We start from the raw sequence: 6,514 nt of genomic DNA on the forward strand, positions 1-6,514 counted from the left end.
CCTACAATAGAATAAAAGAAACAGCCTGAGGACCCCAAGTCACAAGAGCACACTTAGTACACCCTGGCCACATGTCAACTCCCCAAGCTCAAGTGCACAGCTGTGGTTCCTAGTTTCCGTTTGCCAGCCCCGCCCCCAGATTCACACTCCACCTTTCTCCGTGCCACCTGTGCTGAGGAGGCTGACCTGTAGGGACTGCATCATGCCTCCCAAGCCAGGTTCTGGAATTAGGCCTTCATTATAACATAAGGGAGAGGACCCCCGCTGCCAGAGGCATGCACTTTCTATCGTGGTTTTTGCTTTATCTTGAAAAGTTATATGGAATTCATGCTCCATAATATATCTTTGTAACTTTATTATAAAAATGTTTCTCTTAGGTCAGGTTCCCTAGAAGCAAGCCTGCAACAGGGATATGAAGGCAAGTCGTTTACTTGGGCTGTGATCCCAGGAAGCACCATAGGGGAGTGGGGACATGAGCCAGGAAGGGAAGAAGGCCCACACAGGGTGTATTCATGAATGAGGGACTACTGTAGGAGAGGAACGCAGTCCTGCCGAGGACCCAAGCCAGGGTGTGCATTCACCCCTTCCTGCCCATCATGAGGACTGGGCTATCACTGAGGGCGTCACTCCAGAGCTTTCTGGCCTGCTGGCTGAAGACAGAGTCTGTGCCCACAGCCAGGTGACATCACCAGGCAGAGTTGCAGGTGCTGCAGCAAAAAGCTATTGGCATGTAAGGAAGAGTGAGTACCAGAGAGTATTGGCAGGGCAACAGTTATATTTGCTACAGTGTTTTTTGCCCAAATATTTAAGTAAATTTGACCCCTTAATCTTCTTTGGTTTCTATATTCTCTAAGAAGCACTGGTTAAGAAGTCCATAACCAGAACTCTCCACCCCAAACATGGGGAGTAGTGACTCCCCATATTACCTCTTTCCACCAACTCCTATGATGCTTTCTCACCCTCGCTGTCACATGCTGACCTGCTGGCCTTTAACCCCATCACATGTGGAACTCATGGCCCAAGACTCCTGCTGAACCCAGCTCAGCCTTCAATCTCTGCCCACGAGGCTCTCTTCTTCTGGGAGTGTTCCGTGGGAGACCACCTGTTCATCTCCACCCCCCACTTCATTCACCCCAACTCCTCCAACTGACCTCAAGATAACCAGCTGATCACCAAGCACACCCTGACCCAAACCTGGCTGCACCCTGACCTTTCAGCCTAATAAAATGACCTGCAAAGACCCACACATTGAAAACACAACTATATCTTGAATCCTCAACCATAAGTAACCCCCAATCTCATTGACCCTCCAAAGCCAACCATACACTGATGCCACAGTTTCATCCACAGTCACACACTTACCCACAGGCATAACTACACTGGAATATGTAGCCTGGCCACATGGTGACGCCCCAACCCCTAATACACGCCAGCCCCCAAGATCAGAATAGCACATACACCAATCCTCTCAACTCGGTAAGACGCCTATGTACCAAAGCCCAAATGGTGCTGGCTGTCAGCTTTCCAATCACATGCTGACCCCCTCATTTCAATTACTGTATGCTCACCACTCAGTTAGGGCATAGACACCCCAAGCTGCACACCCATTGGCCTCATGAACCTCAACCAGACAATGAGCACCATTCCAGCTACTCCAAGGCAGTCACTCTGATCCCCAAACAAGTCCACACCCTTAATCCCAGGACTTCACCTGACACTCAGCTCCAACAAAATTTATCCATCAAACTTAACCTCAGACTGACCCTGTCCCAAGAATACACTGACCCTTAAACCCCATCCCTACCCTCAGCCCCAGGCCACGCCTATCCAACAAAGACATGCTGACCCCAAAGCTAAACACCACACTAACCACGCATCCTGACCCCTCTGTGCCTATGCCAAACCTCACTGCCCCTCGACATAGAGGGCTCTCTGACGGTAGCCTCAAACCCACCCCACTGTTCACTGATCCCCTAGCCACACTGAACCCTGGCTACACTGGGCCTTCAAATGCTGCACACACACCAACCCACCACAAAACATTCCAAACCTAGCCTCACTATGTCCCCTTCAATCTCCCCACACCTAAAGAGACCTACAATTCCATCCTCACAAAGACCACCCAAGTTCAACTGCACCATTACTCTCTAATACAGCCTGACCCCACAGACCCGGTGACCCCACACAAAACAGCACCAACAGGGATAGTATTTAAAGAGGGACCATCCCCAGACCTCTGCAGGCAACAGAACCTTGACTTGGGTCCTTGATGCTCTCCCTTTATGTCCTGTCTTCAGGAGTCAGGAAAGGCACCAGAAGTTTTCACCCAGCAATACCAGGACAGCCAGCTACATTCCTCCTTCTTATTTGTATACCTAACTTGACTAAGTCTCAAATTCCTCTCCAACTTTGAGCATGCCAATCTTTTCCAGGGAGGACAATTCTCCTATGCCAAGTTTAGATTTCCCGGGAACTACCTCAGTAACCTACACTGAGTCGGGTCATGACAGTCTATGCAGCCTGCTAGGCAGAGAGGTCAGGAGCTGGGCGATCGTCCTGCTCACTTGCCCATAGGCTGTGTGATCTCAGCTGGTCACTTGACCCCTCTGGGACTCATTTAATCCTATGCATCTGGGGCCAACACACTACTAGCATGAATTGAATCTGGCCATGCCCACTTATTTTGCTATTGTCTATGACTACCTTCACGCAACAATTGTAGAGGTGAGTAGTTGGGACAGAAACTGTAGAGGGATCAAAATAAAAAATATTTACTATCTGGTCCTTCTGGAAAAAGTTAGCCACCGCTGATGTGCATGTCCTCGTTCCTGCCAGAAGGCCTGTCCCACTGGAAGACTCTCTGTGTGAAGCCTTGGATGCAGATACCTCCCTTTCTTCTCTGGGATTCTCCAGAAAGACGTTCCTAAATGATGTGTGCATTGTTCACGACGATGATAATAAACCCTGGGGTTGCCTGCCCCCATCCTGCAGAGGAGGGGCTGAAGAGCAATCACAGGGTCAGAGAAGAGGCCTTGGGGCTTGGGGAGCCACGTTGGGATGCCCCAGTCTCTCTGTTTATTGTGGAGGTTCTTCCAACATTATTGCTTTTGTTTATTGAAACCCAACCCCCATGGCGCTCACCAACCTTGGCAGTGGGCCCAGACCTGCCCAGGCCCCAGCCTGCCAATCCTGGCCAAGAGGACTGGGGGTGGAGGGAGCACTGGCCAGGCCCCATTCCAGGAGCCCTGCTTGCTTACAGCCTAAGGCACTACCCCCCTCCTTCTTTACGTCTTGCTTACAAGACAGCATTTGGAGACAATTTCTCATCAGACCTTCTTGTAAACATCCTCCTGGATGAAGCAAGCCCGAAGGAGCCCTTATTAGAAACACCTGCGCCAGACGGCGGGCCTGGTGAATGACAGCTTGCAGAGCCGCCACTGCCCACTCCCCCCACAACCCTGGGGCTGGTAAAAGGGATGGGATGATGCGATGGGAGACGGGGGTGAGGGTTTTGTGGGGGACAGTCTCTTTCCTCTCTCTCCCCTCATCCCGCAGCCCCCATAGAGCTAGCACTACTGGGGCAGCACCCTTCTCATTGTGTGGGAGCCTCAGGGTGTCAGGAAGGCACACTGACGAGGAATCTCTCATCAGCTGGTTCTTGTGGTGCCCAGAACTTCCCCCATTGGTCACCTCTCTGCGTTAATCATGTCCTCTTCAGGTTCTCTAAATAAGATGGCAGCCACACTTCTTCTTTGTCATGCATATATCCCCGGGAGTATCACACATGGGTTTCTTACCACTTTAAATGAATGAGACTATGTAAGACTTTCAGCACTGTCCAAGTTCCAGGGGAGATACCTGGAGGGAAGCAAACAGGGGACTCCCTACGTGGAATTCCCAGGCTGAGAGTAAGCTTGACATGCCAGCCAAGGTACAGAATAAGCAAAGTTACAAAGTCCAAAGGGCACATCTTCCTGCTCCAAACAAACATTTTAATAAATCCCCATTTTGCTGAGATAAAGCAATAGGAAAAAGGAAGGGGGAGGAGGAAAAGGGACTATGAGCCTCAAACTCCTAAAAAATCAGTTCTTGTGCCACAAGCATTTTGCCATTGGTCTTTGGTGGGACCTTCTAGCACACCCTGCCCCCTCCCCACCCCCGCCTCGCCCGAGACTTCTGGCCAAGCACACCTGAGCCTCTTCCCGTTCACAGAACCTCTCCACCATTTCCCTGCAGACCCATCCTAGAACCAGCCCAGGCCAGATCCTGCTCAGGGTCATCCCTTGGCCCTCCTGGAGGCCTGGAAGCGGACCTTTCTCTGCTTCTGGGCTGCACGCCCTGTTGTAGCACCCTTCCTAAGGCGGACTGGATCGTTCTAGAGGGTGGAGAGGTATGGGAGTCTCCTTTCAGGGTCCAAGGTGACCACCTGTGCTCCATCCCACCCCACCATCACCCCGCCCTCCCAGCAGGCCACAAGACCCTGAGCAGGACTGGATTGGGAAAAACTCAGGAAGAATCACTGGAAGGAAACCTCTTTTTAATGAGTTGGGTAGAAAGACGAAGCACAAGGCTCCATGAAGTAAATTAGTGAAATCTCAATTTCAATAAATCCAGTTTCTTCTAAAGAGTAAAAAAGAAAGAAAGAAAAGAAAGGAAAAAAACCCAGCAACTGGTAGGAAAAGAAAATGTAATTTATGCCCATTGAAAGGAGGCCAGGTTTAAATTGATGAAGTCTCCTGTTTATGTAATAAATCCATTTCCATTCATGTCACCAATATATTTATCCACACATCCTGGTCCAAGTCAAATCTTCATTATTTTATTATTCAATGGGGGGCAGAGGGGAGGGCAGGGGAACAGAGTTCTGTGTCGAATTAATAAAGTCTCACTCTCTCCCCCAGATCCCTCCTTGCACAGGGACAATTTATTCATTCCTAAGGAGGCAGAAGAACTGGATGCAATTTATGTGCTTTGAAAGAGACCCAAACGTAATTAGGCAAAGTCTCAAGTTCACCGAGAAATAAATCCCAGAGAAAGTAGCCAGGGGGTAAAATTTACGTTCCCTCAAAGTCTGAAAGCCTCTCTCCCGCTGGCCTCCTGCCCCTCCCCCAGGCCACCATGCTCAGTTCCAAAGCCTGCCAGGCCTCAAGGGTTCTCTCTGCGCCCTTTCTTCCCAGGTACCCCCCAAGTGTCCACATGGCACTGCCCGCAGCGCAGGCTCCCCCAGGGACACTCACCCTGCTTCTCCATCCTTCCCCTTGACACACACCCCCCTCAAGCTACTGTCCATTTAATCTGCAGGGCCGCTCGCTGGTGGCAGCTGGCCAGACTATGGAGCTTATGCTGTAGGGACGTTTGCCACAGAGGAATGAACTCCAGGGGCCATGTCTGCCTCCACACCAGGTCAGAGGGTTGCTTCCGCAGCAGGCAGATTCCCGAGATAAACCAGATGAACCACTGCGGGCAGCCCCTCTCAGGTCTAGGCGAGTCTCACTTTGCTCCTGACCTCCAGCTTCCTTCATTTGCAAGTGAGGGCACAGGCGGAAGTATGCCATTTTCTCAGAAAAGTGGGACATTTGGCAGTTGGATGATTTGGGATTTTTAAAACCATCAGTTTGCAAAATCCAGGGTGGCTGGGGCTGGGGACAATGATGTAGAGGCGGTTATGCTCCCAAGGGGGAAAACAGGGAATGAGTGGGGTGAGTAGAGCAGGGCTTTCCACGCTGGGGGGCTGCTGGAGCTGGGTGTGGGGAGCTGGGTGTCAGAGGTTTACAGCTGGGAAACCTCTGTTCCTCCCTCCAGCCTCCAGGCGAGTTCCTGAGAATGCAGCTTCCTGTGGCCATCGCAGCTCAGATGCCCCCAGGACTGTGTCTCCTGGGTGAGAGGCTTCTGGACGCACAGTCAACCAGTGAAGGCTCACTTTTCTCCAGACAGACTGTAAACCTTAACCTAGGTGTGGACTTCTTTCAGATCCCCCAGGGGAGGAGCTAGGCTTGTGGCAGTTAAAGGCAAACTCCCCTCTGGGAGCGGCTAGAAGGTGAAGATGAGGGCTGATGGGAGCCTTGGCCCTGGCCATAGGGAGAAGGGCAGGTGTGACAAGGAAGGTGTAAGAGAAATCCACAGAGGGGAAAAAAAGCCTTGGTCAGGTAGTTCTGTTGGTCAGAGCGTCATCCAATACAACAAACTTGTGGGTTCGATTCCCAGTCTGGGGCACATGCAAGAATCAGTGGAACAACAAATTGATGTTTCTCTCTCGCGCTCCCTTCATATCTCTCTCTCTCTCTCTCTCAAATAAATAAATAAATAAATAAATAAATAAGTAAATCCACAGGCCTCCTTGCAGGATGAAGGAATGAAAGGGGCAAGAGTGGGGGCGACCCCAGGTTTCCTGTGTGAGCACCTGCCTGACCAGTGATGCTATTTGGGGCACTGGGGAGTACTGGGGAGGAGCTGGGGGTTATAAAACAGTGAGCTTTCCTGACAAGGAATAAGTTTGGCAGAAAAATGGAAATAA

General features: G+C 50.9%; 1 long non-coding RNA gene across 1 annotated transcript; it reads left to right on the top strand.

Annotated features, from left to right (window-relative positions):
• The first annotated feature begins 3,352 nt into the window (after positions 1 to 3,352).
• Positions 3,353 to 5,927, top strand: LOC136330989 (uncharacterized). The gene is made up of 3 exons (XR_010730424.1): positions 3,353 to 3,467; positions 5,302 to 5,403; positions 5,803 to 5,927. It is a non-coding gene; the product is annotated as an uncharacterized lncRNA (long non-coding RNA).
• The last annotated feature ends 587 nt before the right edge of the window (positions 5,928 to 6,514 follow it).

The sequence above is a fragment of the Saccopteryx bilineata genome, chromosome 3 (assembly GCF_036850765.1).
Source record: "Saccopteryx bilineata isolate mSacBil1 chromosome 3, mSacBil1_pri_phased_curated, whole genome shotgun sequence".
Taxonomy (NCBI): domain Eukaryota; kingdom Metazoa; phylum Chordata; class Mammalia; order Chiroptera; family Emballonuridae; genus Saccopteryx; species Saccopteryx bilineata.